We start from the raw sequence: 26,757 nt of genomic DNA on the forward strand, positions 1-26,757 counted from the left end.
TGGCTGAGAGCTTAGCCACACCTACTGTCTGGGCCTTAAAGGGTTGTGTCCCTAGCCAGGTTGGATCATTCTGGACTGGTCGGCCACCTGTGAAGAGCTCCTGTCTTTTGCTAATAAAAGCCTTGGTTTGGATCAACAAGTCTTTGGTTCTTTCGACGAGCTCTACAATTTTATTAGCAAAATAAATTTTTTAAAAAGGGATGAAGCGTCTGACTCGACCAGAAAAACTTGACATTGACCCACAGTCAGCTACAGCCTTCAAAGCCTTTAAGTTCTGGCTGATGAACTTTGAAAACTTCCTAAGGGTCATTGAGGTGGAGGAGGTTAACCAGCGTCTAACAGCATTGCTGTCTATGATGTCCTTGAGAGTCTACGAGAACATCCAGGATGAGACCACTCACACCGCAGCCATAAAGGTATTAAACGAACTGTACGATCAACCAATGAACAGAGTTCATGCCCAGCTCTTGCTTGCATCGAGGAAGCAACAGCCCGGCGAGTCCAGTAGGGCATATTTACAAGTAGTCAAGGCGTTGGGCAAGGACAGTGACTGTGTGGACAAAACTGCTGTCGATATCACAAATGATCTCGTCCGGGATGCCTTTGTGGCCGGGCTCCGATCCAACGAAGTGAGGCTGCGCTTGCTCGAACAAGGGGTAGAAAAACTAGAGGACGTGGCCCGGATTGCAATCACAATGGAGGATGCAGCCTTAAAGTCAAACGAGCTCTCTAGGGACTGGACCCCACGTTCTGATGTGAGTAGAGTGCCCTTCTACCCTACCACCCCCCGAGATACTGACGGCCTGTCAGCTGTTGCTACACTGCCCCCTGCGAACCCAAAATGTAATTTCTGCGGGAAGGACAAGCACAGCAGGTCCCAGTGCCCAGCAAGAAAAGCCAGGGGCCAGAAGTGCCTTAAAAACGGCCACTTTGCTGCAGTCTGTAGGTCTAAAATGGCCGCCGGCAAACAGTGCCTCGTGTGAAGCCCAACCGCCACTATCCCTTTCAAACCCTTCTTCCCCAGAGCTCTCGTCCAATGAGAGCGAGGTCTCCCCTGCACGGCAACGCCTGACGTCATGGAGACACCAAACCCGGAAGGGGCAGCCCACCCTCGCAACCATGATGTTGGCCTGCCTCTCGCCCCCGTGCGGAACACTCGACCCGGCCTTGGACCCGACTGTAGAGCCCGCTATTGCCATGGCCACGACCACCCCTGGGGCCGATTCTGCCACCACCACAGCCACCCCTGGAGATGACGCTACCGCTGCTCGCTCTCCTGCTGCCACTACCCACGCCGCCACCGGTGCAGCCACTACGACCGACTGGGGACCCGCCGCGGCCAACCAGGCACTCGCCCTAGTGTCCATTGCTGACGACCACTGGGGCCCGACCGCCACAACTGATGATCTACCCACCGCTAACCACGAGCAACAACCCCCTACTACTTACCATTCATCCGCCGACGCCGGCACAACAGCACCTCCGGGAGTACCTCCAACCTGCTCCTCCAGCAGTGACTGCGTCTATGACGTCATCCCATTGTAACGGGATGACGTCAACACGCGGAACTCCCCTGTCAACAGGATCAGAGGCTGCTTCTATAACACTAAACCAGCAATGCTCTCATCCCCTCACTAAAGCAATGGATCTGATTAAAGTGCATGGACACTACACCAATTGCTTATTTGACTCTGGGTCAACAGACAGTTTTATCCGGCCAGATCTGGCTCTCCGTTGCGGACTTGACATTATCCCCACTACCCAGAGGATCTCATTAGCGACGAGGTCACTTTCGACTGGGATAAAGGGGTATTGCATCACCATGCTGGAAGTACAGGGCGTAACGGTCACCCGCTTCAAATTATTCATCCTTCCCCAATTGTGCGCCCCAGTGTTGCTGGGATTAGACTTTCAGTATTAGTTTCGAATGGTGTCCCTACAATTTGGGGGACCCCACGCCCCCCTCTCGGTCTGCCATCGCCCCACACCTGAAGCACCCGAGCAACCTGTCCACGTGCCCCGGGGCCACTCCTGCGGCCTTTCCACACTCCGTATTGCCCCGCTGGCACTCTTCGCAAACCTCACCCCTGGCTGGAAGCCTGTTGCCACCAAAAGTCGGCAATATAGTTACAAAAACAGGCAATTCATTAGGAGTGAGGTGCGTAGATTGCTGCATGAGGGTATCATCGAACCAAGTTCAAGTCCCTGGAGAGCCCAGGTGGTGGTTGTCAAGAATGGGGAAAAGCTACGGATGGTGGTCGACTATAGCCAGACCATTAACAGCTTCATGCTTTTGGATGCTTACCCCCTGCCATGCATCACAGATGTGGTGAACCAGATCGCCCAATACCGCATATTCTCCACCATTGACCTACGTTCGGCCTACCACCAGCTCCCGATCCGCTGTGAGGACCGACCATTCACGGCCTTCGAAGCAAATGGGCGGCTGTATCAATTTCTCAGAGTTCCATTCGGGGTCACGAATGGTGTCGCGGTCTTCCAGTGGGAAATGGACTGGATGGTGGACTAGAACGGGCTAACTGCTACCTTCCTGTATCTATACAATGTCACCATCTGCGGCCACAACGCACAGGACCACGATGCCAACCTAGACAAATTTCTTCAAACTGCCGGTCAGCTGAACCTGACCTACAATCTTTACAAGTGTGTCTTCTGGACCACACAACTCGCGATTCTAGGTTGCATGGTGGAGAATGGGGTAGTGATGCCAGATCCTGACCGCTACAGTCCTTAACCTACCCCTTCCTTCCCTTCTCCCTCTTCAGCCCTTCCACTCCAGGGTCAGTTCTCCAAGAAGGGGTGAGTATGATAGTACAGACCTATCACCAATGTATTTATAGTTATAGTATCTAGAGTATGTAATGACTGTGCTTACAGCAATTGGCTGAGAGCTTAGCCACACCTACTGTCTGGGCCTTAAAGGGTTGTGTCCCTAGCCAGGTCGGATCATTCTGGACTGGTCGGCCACCTATGAAGAGCTCCTGTCTTTTGCTAATGAAAGCCTTGGTTTGGATCAACAAGTCTTTCGTTCTTTCGATGAGCTCTACAGCCTGCAAAGTTCAGTTACTTTTACCTCTGTCTGCAGATGTTGGTGGTCCAGCATTACAGCATCATGAAACCTAACAACCAAACCTTCACCCCTTTTCAGGGGTGAAAGTGATTTCTATTTCTTACCAGAATACATGGCACCATGATTAGCTTAACAGTTAGCGCCAGTGAATGGGGTTTGAAGTTCTTCCTGTTTCTGCATGGGTTTCCTGTGGGTGCTCTGGTTTCCTCTCCAAGTTCAAAATGTACTGGGCTTGTAGGTCAATTGTGTGCAATTAAGTGTGTTATTAACTAATAAAATCTTATTAGTGCTAAAAAAGGAACAGCAATGGAAAATTCACCAGACAATGGTAAATTCAAAATAATCATTTTTTAAACTATTGGTTTCATAACATTTCTTACTTAACTCTAATTTAATTCCCACTGTGTGCAAATGTAGATATGTGTGTTAAAATTCAAAACATTACAGTTTAATCTTGAGCCTGAAAAGTCCATTTTAAACTTCAACATAAGGCATCTTTTGTTTTGCTTGAAGATTTTTAAATCGCAGTTCCATTGTAATTATGAAGCAATTATAACTATGTCTTCAGATCACTTTAAACTCGCAACTTTTGATGAGGAGTTGTCTTTGAGAGATTTCTTCCTCCATGTGATTTAACAAACTCCCTCTTGCTTAAGAGTTATGGAGACTGTGTTTTCCACTGATTTTTCTTAATCAAGAGCAAATTGGTCTGTCTTACTTTATAGACATTTGTTTTATCTTCCCTTTTTTCTGGAGTAACTCACAATGTACATTTTCTGATTGTTGCATCTTCAATCCCCAAACTGTCCTCCTTATTCAAAGAGACACTGAAGTGACTCTTGTTTATGGCCACTGATTTTTATGTATCTCCTAGGATAAATAATATGAAGCAATCAAGGTTGTGTATGGTCCATCAAAGTAAGGTACCTCAACTCCTGAGCAAAGACAGTACATCCATCTTCACTGAAAACTCAGAGCACGTGAAAAGATGGCAAGAACACTTCTACAAGCTGTTGAACAGACTAGGAACCATCACTGATGAAGCACTGGGCAGAGTTCACTTGGGTACATCAAACAGCTAAAACCCAACAAAGCACCAGGGCCTATTGGTATTGTAGCCAAGATCTACCAGTATGGTGGTAACACACTGACATCATGTCAGCATCAGCTGTTCACAAAGTTGTGGGGAATTGCAGACCTTCCACAAGACTTCAAAGACACAACAATCATGACCATCTACAAGAACAAGGGAGACGAGAGATATTGCAACAATTATCATGGCATCTCTCTTGACAGTTGTGGGAAAATGCCTCACAAAGATAAACCTTAGACCTTTGGTGTCCAACATCCACAACAACATCCTTCCATTTCTATCTATTTATTTATTTATTTATTAAACTTTATTTAAGATTTTATAACATGAATAACATATAGGATTACATTAAAAAATTAAGAATAAAATAATAAAATTACAATACAGTATCAGTAATCTAAATAAACTATATCCTCCCCAATAATTATTACACATTAATAACCCAACTCAAATTAGTCCAAACCCCCCTTTCCCCCAAAATAAAGAGTGAAGAATTAATAAAGTTAATATATGTAAGAAAAAAAACCCACTTACAAAAAAAAAACAAAAACATAACCAATTAAAATACTAACAAAAAGAAAAGTAATTAATACTAAGATATCAGACTTAAAAAACATTTAAATCAAACTTAAATGCATATATTTAACAAACGGAGTTAAGATGAAACATATATTTAACTCAAACTTAATATAAAAAATTAGTAAAGTTAGTAACATTATCTATCAAAAATTCTTAAACAATAATCAATTCTTAAAAAAAATTGTAGCATGAAAAAAAATGAAAAAAACTTTCTCTATAGAGATAAACCTTCACCAAATATCAACTAACTTCACATCTATCATCATATTAGTCACATAAACCACCATCTTAAAACAAAATTCAAACCTCATTAAGCATTGTACAATTCAATTTTAGTACTCTTCCACCTTTTCCCTTTTACTCTTGAATAGTTATCCAATAAAAGCTCCAATACCACATTTAAATATCCCCAATCATTACATTAAAATTCAGATATCCAAATAATAAAAACACATCTACAATGAAATCTATATCTTCAACAAATGGAGCATAAACCACAAACAAAATTCAAGCCTCATTATGAATTGTACAATTCAATTTATAACTTTCACCATTATTCCCTTCGTTCTATAACTAAAATAGCAAAATAATATACACCAGAATTACCACTCCTTTCACCTTAAAGTTAAAGAAAAAATATAAAAATAACTTATCCATCCCATTCACATTTAAATTTCAGATATTCCTTATCTACTGAATAAACTTTACAAAAAAAACCACATCAATTTTTAGTTTTTTAAACAATCAAATACTTTCTTATGCTTTTTTTATATTTAAACAAAAAAACCCCTTCACTCTTTAATCTAATAATACAAAAAAAAAGGTAGGAGGTTAAAAATACCCCCTCCCGTCTAAACCGCGCAATGCGGTTACTCCCAAAAAAAAATGGGTGTGAGATAACTCACACGTAGCAGATGACTTTCAGGAAATAGTGCCTATCCAGTTCTCTCCCCCAACTCTCACTTCATCTTAAACTAACATCATCATTATTTAATATCCCTTTTTTAAAAAAAAAACATTAGAAAAAAAAAGACAACTCTTCTTTTAATCAGCTCCAACTGCCGAGTCACCATTACAACCATTCCTTCTTGGAGCACGGCTCTTTTCTTCCATCTCTTGTCTCCTTAGAGATCGCGGCGGACTATGTCTCTGTTGAAACAGAGCTCTTGAGCAAATGCTATAGCTTCCTTTGGAGAATCAAAGAACTTTGGTTGGTAACCATCTTGAAAAACCTTCAAAACAGCTGGATATCTAAAGGTTGCCTTGTAACCTTTCTTCCACAACAACTCTTTAGCAGGATTGAATTCCCGTCGTTGGAACATAACTTCTTGACTCAAATCCGCATAGAAGAAAACTCGATTATTTTGAATCATCAAGGGTGATTTTCTCTGTTGTGCATTTCTAATAGCCACTCGTAAAATTATTTCTCTGTCATAATAATTCAAGCAACGAACCAAAACAGGTTTTGGACTTTGACCTGAAATAGGTCTTCTACGCAAAGCTCTGTGAGCACATTCCAGTATTATACCTTCCGGGAAATGTTCTTGACCCAGCACCAACAACATCCTTCCAGAAAGCCAGTGTGGTTTTCGAACAGGTCGTAGGACCGTGGATATTATCTTCTCAATGAGGCAGTTCCGAGTAATGTGTTGAGCAGCACAGAAGTCTCAATGTCACATTGATTGATCTAACCAAAGCATTTGACACTATTGGTAGAGATGGCCCGTGGAAGCTCTTACAAAAATTCAGTTTCACCCCACCCCCCCCAAACCTAACCAACATCATCTGTCATTCCCATGAGGTATGGAAGGCTATATCAATATGTGTGGTGAGTTGTCAGACCCATTTCCTATCTGCAATGGCATAAAATAGGGTTGTGTGTTGGCTCCTACTGTCTAGACTATTCTTTGCTGCTGTTCTTCAGGATACCACATCAGACCTGAAGTTATGGATCTTCCTACAAATGAGGGCTGATGGCGGGCTCCTCGACCTCGAGGCTGAGGGCAAAAACAAAAGTCAAGAACAATGTGGTGCATGAGCTACAGTTTGCTGATGACTGTGAACTGGTTGCCCACTCACTCAGACTTGCAGGAGATCACCAATCGCTTTGGCGAGACAAGGTCTTCAATATCAAGGTTCTTTCTTGAGCTGGAATTCCAACAGTGTCAACCTTGCTGATGTCAGCCCAACTGCACAGGCAGGAAATGTTGTCAGAATGTTAGACGAAAGATTGCCAAAGGACATCTTGTACGGCCAACTGTCCAGTGGTACCTGAAAATGAGGACAGCAACTATGGAACAAGGATGTTCTGCACAGGAGCCTCAAGAAAGCTGACATTGCCCCATCAACATGGGAGGATCTAGTTCAAGATTATTCGCAGTAGAGAGAAGCCATCAGAAAAGATGTGGACGATGGTGAGGAAAAAGTTCAGAGGCAAAAGAGGAAAAGCACAGGAAGAGTCACAATGGAGCTTCTGCCCCTGTTGCACCTTCAGGCCTCAGCTCTTAAGAATCACCCTTTGCAGCCACTCCAGGATGCACATATCAAACCCCACAAAGTGAAAGGAACCATCAACATTCTATGGGATGAATAGTCATAAGATGACAAGGATAATACAGTACAGAACTGCATCTCCTTCTCTCTGGAGTCTACTGTTTTACCCCTGTGTCTTTCACAGGAGGGTTGATTTCTTCAAAATGTCTCTTTATTTGTTTCTCTGAAATCATGTGACATGACATCACCACTGTTTCGGTTTCATATCTGTCCAAAACACAATTTTTTTTCAACTTATCACTTCACATCCACAAAAAATCTGACCTAATCTCTGTTTAAGTGGTTGCATGACTCTGTAAAGTCTACACAGGTCATTCCAATGGTACTTGAGTTTTGGAACAGCTGCCAGCATAATGCTGAATGCACACAAACATGCTTTTAAGAACCACACATACACTTGAGTTTTCAATTAAGAAACTACTTCCACTTTATGGCTCTGTTTTTCCCAGGTATATCAACTCTGAAAATGAACTCTCTTTGTGTTTCTGTTAATGTAATCCAGCCTACAATCTACCTTTACTATATATTTTATAACTAAAGATTGACACGGGCTCATTGGATGAAATGGTCTGTTACCGAGCTGTATGACTAAATTTAAGAAACATTAGATTTAAAATATTTTAAGTGTAGACAGGCACACAGATGAGAGGCTTAGGAGGATATGGGCTGAATGTAGCAAATGGGTCTAGCTTGATTGGCATGGACAAGTTGGAACAAAAGGTCTGTTTGTGTTGTAAAACTCTGAACCAATATTAAAACAAAAAGTTCTCTACTATCAATCCTATCTATGTGATTAGGGCAGCACAGTTGGTGTAGCATTTAGTGCCACACCTTTACAGCACCAGCTATCGGGACTTGGGTTTGAATCCCGTTCTGTCTGTAAGGAGTTTATACTTCTCCCCATGTATGCATGGGTTTTCCTGGGGGCTCTGGTTTCCTCTTACCATTCAAAACATACCGGGGATGTAGGTTCATTGGGTGTAAATTGGGCAGCACAGACTTGTGGGCCAAAATGGCCTGTAAACATGCTGGGTTTTTTTAAAATTTAAAATGTTAATTGATGATTTAATGTATGTAATTCTATACATTCAGAATATTAAATCTGTACTCATCAACCTTTGCTTTTTGTAGTCATAATGATTAAAAGTAAATTTCCTTGGTTGTGAGCTTTTGGGCATTGGTTAGGTAAAACAAAAGAAGGGGCTAAAAGTCTGCAGATAGCTGAGGTAAAGGAAGAGTGAAAGAAGCAGAGTTCCACAGTTGTCAGCAGGCCATTTCATGTCAGGCCTCCACCTGGAGGCCAACAACAAGAGCGGATTGAAAATTTAAAACTTACCTTTCAGGCAGCAGCCCTAAAAGGCTGCTCCAGCGTCACATTCATATCCAGAGGTGCCTCATAGTGCCCTCCAGAGCCAATGGAGACAGGGCGACTGGTGCCATAGCATCACCCGTCATAAATACATGGCAGAGCAATGGCCGTCTTCCCTACTCATTATTCCCCACACAGCTGGAACCACTCTGTGCCACATTTAGAACTGCAGAGAGCAGCCCTGAAGTGGCCTGGTGTGGATGTCTCAGCCTGCACTGGATGGCCCCCATTGACGTCTCCTGCAACTCCACCGGCTTCTGCTGCCCCGATGGTACCTGCCCCTGCCTTGGTGGGAAAGCGGTGAGTGGGGAGATGGGTCGCTGGCTGACAGCATCAGCAGCCCGCCCCTAACCAGCCACTTGCAGAGGCTGTACATTCAGGTCAGGCAGCGGAGTGCAGTGCTCCACTGATTATCCTTCCCCAAGGAGGGTTGGAACCGATATCTCTGAGCTGGCCACGGCGCATCCAGGAAGGTAGGTCTTTAGCCGTAAGGGTGAAGAACTTCCACATTTACAGACTGGTGTTTTCCCTGCTTGAAAGTGCCTATCATTGCAATTTGCTCTGTACTCTTGTTTGTTACCCTTAGACATCATTGAAATGCACTGAGTTATTTCCATGGCAATGATATGGCAAGCAGTTTAAATCGGTTGAGCACTTCACTGCCAATGAATGTGGCCACAAGGAAGTACCAGCCTATCTGCTTTATAATAAAAACACACTGAAATGCCCACCAAATGAACATCTTTTTAAAATGCCGCAGTGACATCAAACGTACCGACTTTTTAAACCACCATGCCCCCTTCACCCACACCTTGAGTTCCACGCACTCTTCATCCTTCAGCTCTGTCTCCACACCTATTTCCACAACCGTGATTCTCCACCTCCTCTACTGATCCCTTGTCCTGCCTTAATCCTTCCTCCTCCTCCTGGACACCTCGATCCGGTCTTCTTCCTGCTCTGGATCTTTATATTTCCAACTGCCACCGTGACATGAACTGCATTGACTTCTTTTAAAATGCAGCAGTTTTTACTACAATGACAGTGTCTGCAGATGTTCATGTTTCACTCTATTTGCTTTATAAACTCTGTTCTGACCTTATTGTTTGGATGGTTCAAACAGAGAGGTCCATTGGGTAAATAAGCTTGCCTGCAGTGGGATTTGACACCTGTCTCCGTAGGCACAGCCGGATATCACATTTCTTTGTAGGGAACAAGTTGTTTTGTGCTTAATATGTTTGCTGATACCTCCCAGATACAAGGGGAAAAGTACAGTCTGCAGTAAAACATGAATGAAATTATTTAAAGGTGGTGGAGGGGAGGGGAGGGGGGGGGGTGGGTCAGGCAAACTATGCATGTTCAGAGTGCTCACATAAAGAAAAGGCAATTAAGTGCTTCAAATTTACTAATAATGCTGTCAGTAATTGTTTTATCTGAAGTTATTGAAATGTTGACATGTATAGAGAGAGTCTACAACACAGAAACAGGCCCTTCAGCCTATCTTGTCCATGGCAACCAAGCAAATCTAATTTGCCTACATTCAGTACATATCACTCTAAACGTCTCCTATCCATGTACCTGTCTGATTGACTTTTAAATGATACAATTGTTCCTGTTTCTCCTATCTTTGGCAGTCTACTATATTGCCACCACCCTGTGAGAAGAAGGTGCCTTTTAACCTTTAACCTCACCTAAATCTATGCCCCTCCAGTTTCAGATTCCTCTACTCTGGGTGGGGTGAGGGGGGAAGACATCCACACCCCTCTTGATTTTATAAACATTTATAAGGTCCACACATTACCTCTTTTTCTTCCAATTCATGCCCATCTGCCTGACAAGTCTCCAGAATCTTTTTTGCACCCTTTCCAACTTCATGGCTCTTTTCCTATAGGTGGATGACCAGAACGACACACAATACTCTAAATGTGATCTCACCAACACCTTGGAGACTTGGAACATGGCAACCGTGCTGCTGTACTCAGTGCCCTGATCGAAAAAGGCAAGTGTGCCAATGCCATCTTCACCACCCTGTCTAAAAGTTCAAGTTCATCCCGACGAAACAGCATTCTCCAGTCCTCACTGCAAAAACATAACACACATTGTGGTGATACGACCACCAGCCTATTATAGGAGGTGATCTTTGAACCTGCAGGAAGACCACCTAAAGGCTGACTCCTCCTGGCCGGCGTCATTGAGCCAACCCGAATATAGACCTGAGCCGGCCCTTCCTGAACCAGTCTCATGGGAGCCACTGAAGCATGAACTAATGTTCAGATTTTTATCTGAATAAAGCCTGTTGTACAGTCTTTTGAGTTTTGTGCTTGCTGCTACCTCAGCTCACCACGCACATACAGACAAATGATACATATGCAGCATTTTTACACATATGTAAAAGTGAATAACTAAGAGTAAATGAAGGTTGTTTTGGAAGACAATGTGAAGGAAAATCCTAAGGGTTTAAGACCAAAAGGTTAGTAAGGGACAAAATTGGTAAGGGATCAAAGTGCTCACCTCTCTATGGAGTCAAAAGAGATGGGAAAGATCTTAATCAGGTTTTTTGCATCAGTGTTCACACAGGAAACTAGCACAGTCTAAAGAAGTAAGAAAACAAGCAGTGAGGTCATGGAACCAATACAGGTTAAAGAAGAGGAAGTGCTTGCTTTCTTGAAGCAAATAAGTGTGGATAAATCCCCAAGGCCTGACAAGCTATTCCCACGGTCCTTGAGGTAGAAAGTACAAAAATTGTAGGGGCTCTGGCAGAATTACTTAAATGGTCCTTGGACACAGATGAGGTGTCAGCAGATTGGAGAGTAGTTCTTGCTGTTCCTTTGTTTTAAAAAGGCTCCAAAACTAACACAGGAAATTATAGGCCAGTGAGCTTGAAATCAGTAGTATGTAAATTATTGAAAGATGTCCTAAGGGATCTGATATACAAGTATTTGGAAAGCCAGAGACTGATTATGAACAGTCAACATAACTTTGTGCATGGTAGGTAGTGTTTAACTAATCCTTTAGAATTTTTCAAGGAGATAATTATGAATGTTGATGAAGAAAAGGCTGTGGATGTTGTCAACATGGACTTTAGTAAGGCCTTTAACAAGGTTCAACATGGGAGATTAATTGGGAAGGTTCAGATGCTTGGAATTCATGGTGAGGTAGTAAATTGGATTTGAAATTGGCTATATGGGAGAAGCCAGAGAGTGGTAGTGGATGATTGCTTATCAGACTGGAGGCCTTTGACTAGTAGTGTTCCTCAGGGATCAGTGCTGGGACTATTGTTGCTTGTCATCTATGTCAATGATCTGGATGATAATTTGATAAATTGGATCAGCAACTTTGCAGATGACAAAAAGATTGAAGGTGTTGTGGATAGTGAGGAATGTTTTCAAACCTTGCAGAGAAATCTGGACCAGCTGGTAAATGGACTGAAAAAAGGCAAATGGAATTTAATGCAGACAAATGTGAGATTTTGCATTTTGGAAGGGCCAACTAAGAAAGAACACAACAGTAAATGGTAGGGCACTGCAGAGTATAGTAGAACAGATTGATCTGGAAATATAGATACTGAAAAGTGGAGTTTTAAAAAGAGCTTTTGGCATATTGGCCTTCATATATCAAAGTAACAAGTACAGGAGTTATGATGTTACGTTAAAGTTGTATAAGACATTGGTAAGGCCAAATTTGGAGTATTATGTACAATTTTGGTCACCTAACTACATGAAAGATCAATAAGATAGAAAGAATGCAAAGAAAATTTACTAGGATCTTGCTTGAATTTCAGGAATTGAGTTAGTGAAAAGTTGAACAGGACTTTATTACCTGAAGAATTGAAAAATGAGGGGATATTTGATCAAGGTATACAAAATTATGAGGGATATAGATAGAATAAATGCAAGTAGGCTTTTTCTGCAGATGTTAGAGGAGATACAAGCCAGAGGATGAGTTAAAGGTGAAAGGGCAAAAGTAAGGGGGAAATTAGAGGGAACTTCTTCACATAGAGAGTAATGGGAGTATAGTGATGAATGTGGGTTTATTTTTCACATTTAAGAAAAATTTCGACCGGTACTGGGTGCTGGTCAGTGGCACTAAGTAGAATAGTAGTTTATCACAGACTAGAAGGCCAAAATGGGCTGCTTTCTGTGCTGTTATGTACTATAGTTCTATGGTTCACTGGTTATTATAAACTGTTCATTCAGTCATTTCACAGTTTCACTGCCTGTGCAAAGAAGCTGTTTCTCATCCTTGTGCTTCTGGCTCTGACACTCCTGGATCTCTTTCCTGACAGAAGCAGCTGAAAGATGCTGGATGTGGGATGGTAGGGGTCCTCAATGGTTTTGCCCTCTTCAAACAATGGTCCCAGTAGATCGTGTTGACAGGGGGATAGAAAAAGACCCCAGTGATCTTCTCTGCCTTCTTATAGCCCCATGGATTGACTACAGCAAATATAAACCATACTTTGATGCAGCTGGCTAGGATGCCCTTGGTAGAGTTCCTGTAGAAAGTTGTCAATATGTGGCTGGAGGCCTTGCCCACTTCAGGCTTCTCAGAAAGTGCAGTCACTGTTGTGCCTTCCTGACAAGTGAAGAGTTGTGTGCCCAGGATAGGTTCCTTATTAAGTGGACTCTAAGGAGCTTGGTGGTCTCTACTCTCTCAATTACTATTAATGTGCAGTGGTGTGTGGTTATGCCTAGTCCTCCTGAAGTCCACAATCCTCTCCTTTGACTTGTCCACGTTGAGACTTGCATTGTTATTCTTGCACGATATTGCCACTTTCGCTGAACTATATAACCTATAACCCAAGGCTGTTTGACAATACCCTCCAAAGCACTACCATTTAATGTGTATGGCCTGTCCTGCTTTAACTTACCAAAGTGGTACACCTTGCACTTGCCTGAATTAAATTCCATCTCTCATCCCACTTTGCCAGATCATTTAGATTCTGTAGTATTCTTAGATCACCTTCTTCACTGTCCATGATTAAAAATATTAGTCCTCTAGACTGTAGAGTATGCATTGCATGAGCTACCAATCATGCCCTGAGAGTGGTTCACTTTTATTTTTACCTCCAAGATATTGTAGCCAAGATATTGGAAAATAATCCCTGGGACAGCGTTAGCCTACACTTGACTGTCAGGGATTAATTAAATGACTCTGTTAAGTGGAAATTTTGTCAGAAAAATATGATTGAATTTTATGAGAAATGACATGGGAGTTTGGAATAAAATGTAAGAGCCCCTGATTTAGGGTTAATTTGGCAAATTGGATCCAAAATTAGTTTAGTGTAAGAGACAGAGGATGACGATGGAGGGTTATTTTTGTCATTGGGACACTTTGACCAGTAGAGGGATGGCGGGACACACACTTTGTTGCTGTGGTGCGATCAGTGACCACCCGCAGATATGAAGCATGAGTCAAAGGCTCTATTGATCAGAAAACCCAGACATGCCTCAACATGCTGCTGGCTCATGTCCAAGGCAGTTATGAGGGAGGAGACTAGGTCTCTCAGCCTTTATTAGGGGAACTTGTGGGGAGGGGCTACAGTACAAAAGGCATGCCACCCTGCCCAGCCCAGTGAGGACATGCCTGATGCCCACAGTACCGTGTTCCACCACAGTTGCATACACTGATAATTTGTATGTGAAATTCGGAAGATGGTAAGTCAGATGACACAAATAATTTGTGGAGTTACTAACAAAGGGAATTTTTACAATGCAAGATCATAGGTTTCATTTGAGAAAGTAGTTTGAAAGGGATTTGTTTTTGTAACATTTAAAAAATTAACTACTTCTAAAGAAGAAATGGGTTAATTCCATTTCAACTAACTCTGGGTAGGAGGAGGTGGAGCAATCAATAAATAGGTATGAATAGAGGAAATGGAATGAAAATGATTTATTACATGAACACTCATTACAGTTCTGATTCATAGCAAGGAGGGTGAAATTTTTGTCTGCCCTTGGAATACTATCCATTTCTTCATGTTAAAACTTCCTTTATGAATTTTCTGGTCTCTGCATTTGGAAGTAGTTCTGGGATGTTAATTTTGAGTGAATAAGTTCAAAGATCTCTGACATTCAAACTTTCCCTGTTGCATTGAGTGCACCTCAGGACAAATACTTCTGAGAAACATTTGGTCTTTTAAATTATAGTGTGGGTGAAAAATCAAGACCTTTCATGTTTTGTATGGTGGGATCATTCATTCTGCTAGACCAACAGAGTTGGTCTTTTACTGAGTTGATGATCTTTCAGCAGCCCTGGATGTCTGTCTGTCTCTACATGTGTCCTTGGGAACAGCCCATAAATCTGTTCCACTGCTTCTGGGGATGAACCATGTCACGGATCCTTGCTTCGTTCTTCACACACTTTTAGCAAATTGTCTGGAAAGAGATGGCAACTGTCTCTTCCCCACCACAATTGTCTCGAGGGCAATGGCCATCTGTTATTTTACAATATGGCCAAATCAGGAACAGGCATGAGGGACATTCCACAAAACAGCCGACAGCTGCTTAAATATTCACATCACCATCCATCCCCCGGTGTCACATATCTTTTCTAACCATGAGTGAGGAAACTTTCATTCCTCCTGAGGAATCAACTCCTCGATGACAGCAGGAAATTTAAAAAATAAAGAATGTCAAGCCAGGGCCCTGTTCCTTGCTATTTATAACATTTTCTGCTTTTACATCAGATATTCAAAATCTGCAGTATTGTGGCTTTGTACCACCCACTTCCTGTTTGCATCAGCATCTTTCCTTCACCACTGGTATCTCTGTTAACAGATAACCACGTTCAGGTTGTCAGAATCCATGTACAGGTAGTCCTCAATTTACGACCGTAATTGGGACTGAAGGATTGGTCATAGCTCAGATTTACATGTCTTAATGAGGTATTAAACCAATTTTTCAACAAATAATTTCAGCAAATGAACCTTTAATGAAGAAGCTCAGCATATGTACAGTTTTTAATTAGTCGTATGTGCGGGTGGACATGCGTTGGTTGTAAGTTGGGGACTACTTGTATTAATCGGGGTTATACCTCTGTTGTAGTCTTAACCTTTGACCAATCACAAATTCTAATCTGCACAGGATAGAATCTTCAAATAAATTTCTCAGATCCCAACAGAACTTTCAGCACCCAAATATTGCCTAAATTTCTTGACCAACTGTGGTGATGCCTTGCTCCACTCCTACTGGCCTATTGCAGGGGGCAACCATTGTACCTGCAGGTAGGTAACATAGGAGACTAGACTCACCTTGCCGATTGTCAATCACCGGCCCATATAAAGACTCGAGCCGACCTTTTCTAAATCAGTCGGGCTGCACACATATCTGATACTTTCTACTCTCAGCTGCTTATAGCCTGTTGTACAGTCTTTTGAGCTTTGTGTTGTTTGCTGCTCCACAATTTAATCAGCTTATATTTTGATGACCATGGAGATATTTCTCACCCTTAAGACACTGGACATCGACCCTCAGCACCCGGACGCTCCAACATACTTCGAGATCTGGAAGCATAGGGTCGAGGAAATCATCCACACTCAAGTGGTGGTCATCAATACAAAGCAGAAAAGACTCATGGTTCCATGCACCAAGCTAGGCCCCCATTCCTTCCAGGCCATCAGAGACTGCACAGACTTTGAGCCTGCAATGGCCACTCTGGAAAGTCTGTATCAGCCCCAGACAAATATACTCTGCCAGGTACTTACTCAACATCAGAATAGAACAGCAGGGGAGAGAGCTGATGCTTACCTTAGGGCCATACGAGAGCTAGCACGCCCATAAACTTTGGAAGCTGGTGTGACTGCTGGTCAAGTAGAGTGACTCATCCAGGATTTACGCATGCAAGGGCTGCGGTCTAGACAACCCGACAGAGACAATGCCTCTCTCGTCAGGATCATGGAAGTGGTTGCTCCCTAGAAGCTGCAACCCACCATATGGAGGCCTTCAGTACTCACCTCCCCCATGCACTGGCCTGGCTGACACCGGTGAAAGCAGCAGCTACTGAAGGACCTCTTCAAGGAAGAAATGATCGCCAAAGCCAGCCACTGCTGTAAGTACTGTGGGTCCCGGTGTGGGTCAGACAGGTGCTCCCATAAGAGGAACTCGCTCTGCTCCCAATGTGGCAAGAAAGGCCACTTCACCAAGGTGTGCCTCACCAAACCTGCAAGGAGTATTGCGGCACTCTGCAACCAACTGGAAGTGCCTTCTGACCATCTGAGTTCCTCCACGTGTGAATGCTGGGCGACGCCATTACCCTACTTGTCGCTTCTGGTGCACACCTTGGCCCAGCTGCCAACCCACGCTACGGCCTTGTTCTCTCCACAGCTGCCGCCATCCTTCGCTGCCCAACTTCCACCCACATTGACAGCATCATTTCTGGCCAGATTTCTGACTGCACCATTGATGTCGCCCCCGGCCAAACTTCTGCCTGCAATAGTGACTGTAGAACGCGTCGAAAGAATCAAAGGCTTGTTGATCCAAACCAAGGCTTTTATTAACTAGAAGACTGGAGCATAACACATGTAGATCGACCAGTCCAGAATGACCTGATCTGGCTAGGAGCAATACTTTAAGACCTGCCAGTAGGTGTGGCTACACTCTCAGCCAATCACAGTCATCCTTCACTACAATCTATACATATACACATTGGTGATTGAATCTGTACTATCACACTCACCCCTTCTTTGAGAACTGACCTGGGGTGGATGGAGGGCTGTTTAAAAAAAAAAGAGCCCGGTGGAGGTTAGGGTTGTACCGGTCACTGGGCCTGACCATCTCTGTCGTGGTGCCGGGATTGGGGTCACTGGAGCCGTATCGCCAGCAGGCTCGTCAGATGCGGCCACTGCTTCGCTCAATTCCCCAACGGCGTTGTTGACAGTCTAGCCTGAGCTGGTGGGGTGGTTCGAGCACATTACCTGGGGGGGGGAGAGAAGGATTTGGGGGAGGTTGGGTTGGAAGCACTGCTGGGCCTGATCTGGCTTGGGCTAGGTCCCTTACCGAGATTGTGTCCTCCCACCCGTCCGGGTACTCAATGTAGGCATAATGCGGGTTTGCATGGAGCAGAGTCATTCGGTCAACCAAGGGGTTGTTCTTTGAGTACCAGATATGGCGTCGTAGGAGGACCAGCCCAAGAACCGTGAGCCACATTGGTATGATTGTTCCTGATTCAGATTTCCTCAGGAAAGAGAACTTCCTTTCATGGGGGGTGGCATTGGTCGTGGTGCATAGGAGGGAGCGGATGGAGTGTAGGACACTAGTGAGCACATCCTGCCAGTGAGAGGGGGGGAGACCTTTGGACCGGAGGGAAAGCATAATTGCTTTCCAGACGGTGGCATTCTCTCTTTCAACCTGCCCATTACTGCGTGGGTTATAGCTGATGGTCCTGCTTGAAGCAATGCCACGCTATAGAAGGTACTGCCGCAGCTCTGCACTCATAAACGAGGACCCCCTGTCACTTTGGATGTAACTGGGGTACCCAAAGATGCTGTGCAGGGCCTCTACGACTGAGGAGACAGTCTTATCCGAGTAGGGCACAGCAAATGAAGCAGGAGTACTCGTTGATGCCCGTAAGGATGTAGGTATTATGGTTGGTCGGCGGTAGGGGCCCCTTGAAGTCCACACTGAGATGCTCAAAGGTGCGGGTGGCTTTGATGAGATGGGTGTTCTCTGGACGGAAGAATTGAGGCTTGCCCTCAGCGTACACCGGGCAGGCTCAGGTCATGGAGCGAATCTCCTCAACTGTGTAGGACAGGTTGCAAACTTTGACAAAGTGCGTGAACCTAGTGACCTCTGGATGATTGAGTTCCTCGTGGAGTCTCTGCAGTTGTATGTTGGCACAAGTCCCCCTAGAGAGTGCATCTGGCGGGTCGTTGAATTTACCAAGTCGATGCAGTATGTCATAATTAAAGGTGGAGAGTTAGATTCTCCACCTGGCGATTTTGTAATACTTGATCTTACCTCGCTGGGTATTGCTAAACTTGAAGGAGATCACGCATGAATTGGTCAGCAGCGTAAAGAACCTGCCAGTGAGGTAGTGTCTCCAACAGTGTATTGCTTCGATTATGGCCTGGGTCTCCTTCTTGACAGAGGTGTGTCGGCTCTCAGGACCCTGGAGGTTTCTGGAGAAGAAGACTACCGGCTAGCTGGCCTGGTTCAAAGTGGCTACTAGTGCAAAGTCGGATGCATTGCTCTCGACTTGGAATGGGATGGACTCGTCGATGGCATGCAGCATTGCAGCAGTGATGTCTAATTTGATGCAGTCGAAGGCTGCTCTGGCTTTGGTTGACAGGGGGAAGGAGGTGGTCTTGATGAGTGGCCGTACCCATTGGGCATAGAAGGAGAAAAAGTCCAGGCAGCGTCTGAGTGGCTTCTGGGTATGGTGGGGGAGGTGGGGCAATTCCATGAGGGGATGCATGTGGTCATGGTCTGGCATTACCACCCTGTTCTCCACAATACAACCTAGAATTGCGAGCCAAGTGGTCCAGAAGAAACACTTGTCGAAATTGTAGGTCAAGTGCAGCCGAATTGCAGTCTGAAAAAATTTCTCAAGATTGGCATCATGATCCTTCGTGTCATGGCCGTAGATGGTGACATTGTCCAGATACAGGAAAGTAGCTTTTAGCCCGTTCTGGTCCCCCATCTCGTCCATTTCCCGCTGGAAGACCACAACACCATTCATAACCCCAAAGGGTACCCTGAGGAATTGATACAGCCATCCATTCGCTTCAAAGGCCGTGAAAGGTCGGTCTTCTCAGCAGATCGGGAGTTGGTGATAGGCCGAACGTAAGTCAATGGTGGAGAACATGTGGTATTGGGTTATCTGATTCACCTGATCCATGGAAGGTGGTACGCATCCAGAAGTGTAAAGCTTCTGTAGTCAACCACCATATGCAGCTTCTCCCCATTTTTAACAACCACCACCTGGGCCCTCCAAGGACTCAAGCTAGGTTTGATAATGCCCTCGTCAAGCAGTCTGCACACCTCGCTTGTGATAAATTTCCTGTCTTCATAACTATATTGTCGGCTTTTGGTGGCCACGGGCTTCCAGCCAGGGGTGAGGTTTGCGAAGAGTGCTGGCGGAGCAACTTGGAGGGTGGAGAGGCTACAGGTGAGGCGCGGGGCGGGTGGTTCAGGCTGCCGCTGGCAAGAGGTGTCCAGGGTGGAGTGGTTACAGACAGAGAGTGGAGCGTGAGGCCCCCCCAAAGTGCAGGGAAATTGTTCAGAACTGGCACTGAAAATCCAGTCCCAGCAATACAGGGCGCACAGTTGGGAGAGGACTCATAGTTTGAAGTCTGTGAACGTGATGCCCTGGACTTTCAGGGTCACCACACAATACCACTTTACCTCGGTCAAGTGCAATCTGGTCGCCAATGAAATCGTCTGGGCAGTGGGGAGAATAGCCATTCCCCAATGGTGGGCCAGGTCTGGGTGGATAAAACTGTCAGTTGACCCGATTCAAATAAGCAATTTATACGGTGTCCATGCACTTTAATCAGTTCCATTGCTTTTGTGAAGGGATGGGGGCAGTCCTGGTCTAGGGTTACTGATACAGTGAATTGTAATGGGGACAGTGGAGTCCCACGTGATGATGTCATGCAATCTGTGCATGGTGACATCACAGAAACAGTCGGGCCGGAGCACTCAGTGTCGAGGAGTTGGTGCTGTTGCCTGCAGCCTGCTGGTGGTGTTGGCCAGCCAACGGTAAGTGCTGGGGGTCACTGCTTGCCATCGGCAGTGGGGCGGGCAGTTGCGGCGGAGGGTACCAGGTCGGTAGCAGTGGTGTGTCCCTGGTTGGCAGCGTCAGTAGCGGCAGTGAGTATCTGGTTGGCTGACTCTGTGGTGGCGACTCCCCAGTCGGCAGCGTCGGTAGTGGTGGCGGGTATGGTGTGTCCTTGGTTGGCAACAGCGGTAGGTCCCTGGTCAGTAGCGGGAGTGGTGGGTGTAGTGGCAGCAGCAGGCTCAGCGGTGATGGTGGCGGCGGGCTCAGTGGTGATGGCTGTGGCAGCTATTGAAGTCGGGGCTGGGGACTGGTCGGATGTTGCTTCGTGAGGGAGGGTGAAGCAGGCCAACGTCATTGCGTTGGACCTTCTGCGCTCGGCATCTGCCCTGTGACATCAGACGCTGCCACATGGTTGAGCCCTCGCTGTCATTGGACGAGAGCTCTGAGGAAGAAATGTTTGAATTGGAGGGTAGCAGTTGGGCTTCACACGAGGCACTGTGTTTGACAGTGGCCATTTTGGAGTGACAGACTACAGCAAAGTGGCCATTTTTAAGGCACTTGTGGCACCTCGCTTTTCTCGCCGGGCACTGCGACCTGCTGTGCTTGTGCCTCCCACAGAAATAACATTTTGGGGTCGCATCAGGCAGCGTAGTGGCAGCTGACAGGCCGTCGGTGTGCCTGTGGATAGTAGGGTTGAGGGAGGGCTTCCTACTCGCATCAAAGTGTGGGGTTCAGCCTGGAGAGTACGTCCATACTTAAGAATGCATCCTCCATTGTCTCTGCGATCTGGATCACGTCATCTAGGTTTTCTCCCCCGTGCTCTAGCAGGCGCTGCCTCACCTCATTCGATCGGACCCCGGCCACGTAGACATTCCCAAATGAGATAGTCTGTGGTCACCGCAGCAGTTCTGTCTGTGCAGGCACAGTCCCTGCCCATTGCCCTTAGTGCTTGAATATAAGCTCTACAGAACTCACCGGGCTTTTGCCTCCTTGTCGTTAGTTTGTACTGAGCATAGACCCTGTTCACTGGTCATTCGTAGAGCACTTTCGTAGCTGCAGCGTATGTAGTCGCATCCTGGACACTCTGATAGACTCTCAGGGCCACCATAGTAATCAATATTAGTAGTTGATGGCTGTCCTCTGTCACGGCAGGGTCAAAGAGTTGTAAGTATGTTTCATACAAGTTGTAAGCACCTCACTTTGTGCTTAAAGTCATTTGAGACTGTAGCCGACTGTGGGTCGATGTTGAGGTATTCCAGCCGTAGCATACGCTCCATCCCTTTAAAACTTTCTAGTTAATAAAATTGTAGAGCGCGTCAAAAGAATCAAAGGCTTGTTGATCCAAACCAAAGCTTTTATTAACTAGAAGACTGGAGCATATCACATGTAAGTCGACCAGTCCAGAATGATCTATTCTGGCTAGGAGCAATCCTTTAAGACCTGCCAGTAGGTGTGGCTACACTCTCAGCCAATCACAGTCATGCTACACTACTATATATACATATACACATTGGTAATAGAATCTGTACTATCACAATGACATCACTTATGTTCGGGCTGCTGAACTTAACTGGCACTGCCATCATGGCCCAGCACCGCAGACCCGAGCTTCATCGACACACTGACCAAACATTGTGGTCAACACATGCGCATACAGAGCCGCACACTCGTCACATCCTGCACTCATACAGCCATCCATCAGCTACCGCCTGCCACAACCGTCGAGGGGCAGTGATTCGGACCCCAAGGCAGTCCTAGCGTCCACCACACTGACAAAGGACATTTCCTACGTACTCGGGCACTCAATGATAAATAACATTGTCATTAGGAAGGTAACAAAATATCTGTTTGATAGCAGTAGTACTGAGAGTTTTGTGCACACAATGAAACTTGGGGTGTACCCAGCAAACTCCCCAATGCTTTTGCATCCTAGGACTACTCGATCGTGGCACAGGGGTGCTGCTCAGAGAACTTAACAGTGGAGGAGGGAGACATACCAAGGGTTCAGGCTATTGGTCATGTCCAAGCTCTGTGCCTCAGTCATCCTGAGACTAGACTTCCAATGTCACCTCCACAACCTCACCCTTACCTTCAGTGGCCCACTCCCCATCCACAATACAAAGTCCCACCATTCTAAATCTACCTGCGGACTCTCCACCCTTCGGGTACCAGCAGAATCCCTTTTTAATTACTTACTGCCAGATTGCAAACCTATAGCGGCCAAGAGCAGATGCTACTGTGTAGTCAACAGGGTTTTTATCAAGGCCGAGGTGAAACGACTCCTGATGGAAGGAGTCATAGAACCCATCAGTAGCTCCTGGAGAGCCCAGGTCCTAGTAGAAAAATGGAGCAGCAAACCAAGAATGGTCATCTACTATAGTTAGACAATCAACCAGTACACTCAGCTGGATGCCTACCTAATGCCCCGCATCGCTGACATGGTCAATAAGATAGCCCAGTACTGGGTCTTTTCCACCATCGATGTGAAGTTGGACTATCACCAGCTCCCCATTCACACCTGGGATAAACTTTATACTGCCTCTGAGGCAGACGGATGCATTTACCTGTTCCGCCCGGTCCCGTTTGGTGTCACAAATTAACTCTCCTTGTTTCAGTTGGAGACAGACCACATGGTAGACTGACACAAGCTAAAAGCGACCTTCCCATACCTGGACAATGTCACCATCTGTGGCCACAACCAGCAGGACCACATGCCAAACTGGAGAGATTCCTCCAGACAGCAGAGGCATTGAAACTCACATTTAACAGGGAGAAAGAAGTGTGTGTTCAGCACCACTTGCCTCGCATTGTTTGACATGGTGTCATCGGTCCCAACCCAGAATACATGCATCCTCTAATGGAACTGCCCCTCCCCCACATGCTCAAGGCCCTTCGCAGGTGCATAGGCATCTTTTCTTATTACTCCCAGTGGGCCCCCCGCTTCTCCGACAAGATCCGTCCACTGGCCCTCTCCACCACTTTTCCCTGCCTATGCCCACATTAGACAGGATATTGCCAACCCCACGATGCATGCCGTAGACGTGACCACCCCATTCCAGATGGGGTGCGATGCCTTTGATGTTTCGCTTGCTGCCACCCTTAACCAAGGGGCAGACCCGTGGCCTTTGTCTCCAGGACCCTCCACGGTTTAGAGCTCAGGCACTCTGCCATCGAAAAGGAGGCCCAGGCAATCGTGGAAGCAGTCAGCCTCTGGTGCCACTACCTGGCAGGAAGGAGGTTCACCCTTCTCATAGACCAGTGCGCAGTGGTATTCATTTTCAGCACCACCCACAGGAGCAAAATCAAGAACAACAAGGTTTTGCTCTTGAGAGTCGAGCTTGCCATGTTCAGCTACGACATCCAGTATAGACCAGGGAAGTTCAATGACTCCCCCGATGACCTGTCCCAGACCTGCGCTAGCATGCAGTCTGAGCAACTGCAAGCACTACATGACACCCTTTGCCACCTAGGCATCAAACGCCAGTACCATTTCATTAAGTCTCAGAACCTCCCCTTCACCATCCAAAATATCCGGACCATGCACGGTCTGTGCAGAGTGCAAACTCTGCTTCTCCTACCCACTACAAGCCCATGTGGTGAAAGCCACTCAGCCCTTCAACTGACTCGGTATCAACTTCCACGAATAAGAATGTCTATTTCCTCTAGGAAATAGATGAATACTCCTGTTTACCCTTCGCCATCCATTGCCCTGACACCTCCACAGCCACCGTTATCAGGACACTGGCACAGATGTTCACCATGTTTTGATACCTGGCATTCATCCACAGCGATCAGGGGTCCACTTTCATGAGTGAGGAACTGCACCAGTACCTGATGGTGCGAGGTGTTGCATGACTAGCTACTACCTCAGGGGCAATGGCTAGGTTGAATGCGCAAATGGGGTAATCAGGCAGGCAGTCCACCTGGCCCTGAGGTTGAAAGGATGGTCCACCAACTACTGGCAAGAGGCCCTCCCTGAGGCACTCCATGCCATTTGGTTGCTTTTGTGCACGGCTACCAACCAGACCCCTCACGAATGCTTTTGATCCTTTCCTAGGAAATTAGCGACTGGCATCTCCTTGCCAATGTTACTGATGTCTCCACAACCAGTACTCTTCCATAAGCACATGAGGACACACAAGTCTGACTCCCTGGTTGAGCAGGTGCATCTCCTCCTCACAACCCAAACTACACCTACATCAGGTACCTCAGTAGATGGGAGGACACCATCTTGATGAGGGATCTGGCACCAGCAGGAACCCAGCCCCCCTATCCTGGCCATCCATGGCCCATCCAGGACCCCACTGAGAATGTCGTCTACCTACTGTGTCCCCACGGGCCATCAGCCCTCACGGAACTGCCCTACGCCTACACCCCCACTCTGTCGGCCACCACCCTGCTCACACCACCGGCCACCCTGCCCACCCCAGACTCGGCCAAACTTCAAGTGCCCCCACCCCCACCGTCCATTGACCAGGAGCCTGCCCTACAATGGTCCCAGTGAAAAAGGTGACCACTAGACCGCTTGTAAAAATTGTAAATACCCTAGAACCCCTCCCCCCGGGACTTTTTAAGAAGGGGGTGAATGTGGTGATATAACCACCAGTGGAGGGATACTCCTACCAGCCTATTGCAGGGAGCAACCATTGTACCTGCAGGTAGGTAACCTGGGAGGTTGGCCCAACCTTTCTGACTGTCAATCACCGGCCCATAGAAAGACTAGAGCTGGCTCTTTCCTAAATCAGTCAGGGCACGCATATCCGGCGCTTTCTACTTTAAGCTGATTAAAGCCTGTTGTTTTGTGTTGCTTGCTGTACCACAGTGCACCACACAAACAATGAATTACTTGTGCTCATGACATGTTGCTCCCTCAGCACACCCCTACATATACACATTTCTCAAATATTGTTCTCACTTGGGAAGTTCTAAAATGCCACGCCTTCCTGCTAGAATCATACAATCATAGAAAATATGTTGAGGAGGAGGGCATTCAGACCTGCTCCACCATTCAAGATGATCATGTGACCTTAGTCACCTGCTTCTGCTTTTCTCCATACCCCTTGATCCCTTTAGTAATGAGGTCTATACAAAGAACTGGCCTCAACAAATCCACAAATTTACAACTCTCCTCATATTAGTCCTAAAAACCTTTCCCTTGATACTTAAGCTGTAACAGGGTGGTGAAACTCAAAAGTCTGCAGAAGCTGTCATTTTAGTAAGAACACAGAAATGCTGGAGGAACCCAGTAGGTCTTGTAGAATCCATCTCTAGCAACACTGTCCTCTTTTTTGATGTCTCCATCTTCATCTTGAGAGACTAACTCTCAACAAACATCTTCTACAAACCCCACAGCTACCTCGACTACACCTCTTCACACCCTGTCCCCTGTAAGGATTCCATTCCTTTACCTCAATTCCTCCATCTCCATTGCATCTGCTCCCAGGATGAGGTTTCCATGCCAGATCATTAGAGATGTCCTCCTCCTTTAAGCAACATGGCTTTCCCTTTGCCTCTGTATCACCCATATATCCTCCATTAGCCAGACATCTGCTTGACCTCCCTTACACATAACAAGGACAGGATTCCTCTTGACCTCACCTGCCACCCTATGTGCCTCCACATCCAACATATTATCCTCAACTATTTCCTCCACTACTGTGCAATCTCACCACCAGATACATCTTCCCTGCTCCTCCACTCTCCACTTCTGGCAAGGACTTGCACCCACATCGCATCACTCATCACCATTTAGGGCGTAAACAGTCCTTCCAAGTGAAGCTACACTTTACGGCTGTTCCCCTATATATGTCAGAGTTCTCTTCTGACCAACCGGTCAGATCTCAAAAATGGATGTAAGTTGGACGTGTGTTAGCAAGGCATGTAGAAGTCAAATACCTGTACAGCATTCTTTTGTCCTACTCAATCTACAAAGGCACTTGTACTTGGCTGTGGGTCATCACAGTTGTCATCTCAGTGGGATGAGGGGCAGGGGGTTGTAGGGGAAGTCACACGTTTGAAGAACATGCCTAAATTTGTTTGAATCATTTGCTTTTTTCTGTGCTTACCGAGTGGCAACTGAGAGCGAGAAATGAAAGAGATGCTGTGATGTACAGAATGTCGGGATATTGTCTGACAGTCACTATTGTACACATGCAGCAAATAGCACGGGTGGACATAAGGCCAAGCATAATATTTTATCTACACATTTTTTTTCTGTAAAATTTATACTTTTTTTTTGGTCGTATGTATGGATGGTTGTAAGTCACATAGGTAGTAAGTAGGGAGAGGCTGAACTTATAAATCTTCAGTGATCATCTAGTGCTCTTGTTGTGGTCTCTTTTATGTTGAAGAGACTGGACA

At 45.8% G+C, this 26,757-nt stretch overlaps 1 protein-coding gene and 2 long non-coding RNA genes across 4 annotated transcripts in view; 2 read left to right on the forward strand and 1 right to left on the reverse strand.

Annotated features, from left to right (window-relative positions):
- Positions 1-10,988, forward strand: part of LOC138755419 (uncharacterized) — a 63,048-nt gene extending 52,060 nt beyond the window's left edge. For both annotated transcript variants that reach the window (XR_011352269.1, XR_011352274.1), the window contains one exon: positions 10,574-10,988. This is a non-coding gene — a long non-coding RNA (uncharacterized lncRNA). The remainder of the gene's footprint in view (positions 1-10,573) is intronic.
- Positions 1-26,757, forward strand: part of LOC138755386 (leucine rich adaptor protein 1-like) — a 322,011-nt gene that overhangs the window by 140,557 nt on the left and 154,697 nt on the right. The window lies entirely within an intron of this gene.
- Positions 4,956-9,717, reverse strand: LOC138763788 (uncharacterized). The gene is made up of 3 exons (XR_011357818.1): positions 9,497-9,717; positions 6,843-7,034; positions 4,956-6,760 (listed from the first exon to the last, which is right to left on the reverse strand). It is a non-coding gene; the product is annotated as an uncharacterized lncRNA (long non-coding RNA).

The sequence above is a fragment of the Narcine bancroftii genome, chromosome 1, assembly GCF_036971445.1.
Source record: "Narcine bancroftii isolate sNarBan1 chromosome 1, sNarBan1.hap1, whole genome shotgun sequence".
Lineage (NCBI taxonomy): Eukaryota > Metazoa > Chordata > Chondrichthyes > Torpediniformes > Narcinidae > Narcine > Narcine bancroftii.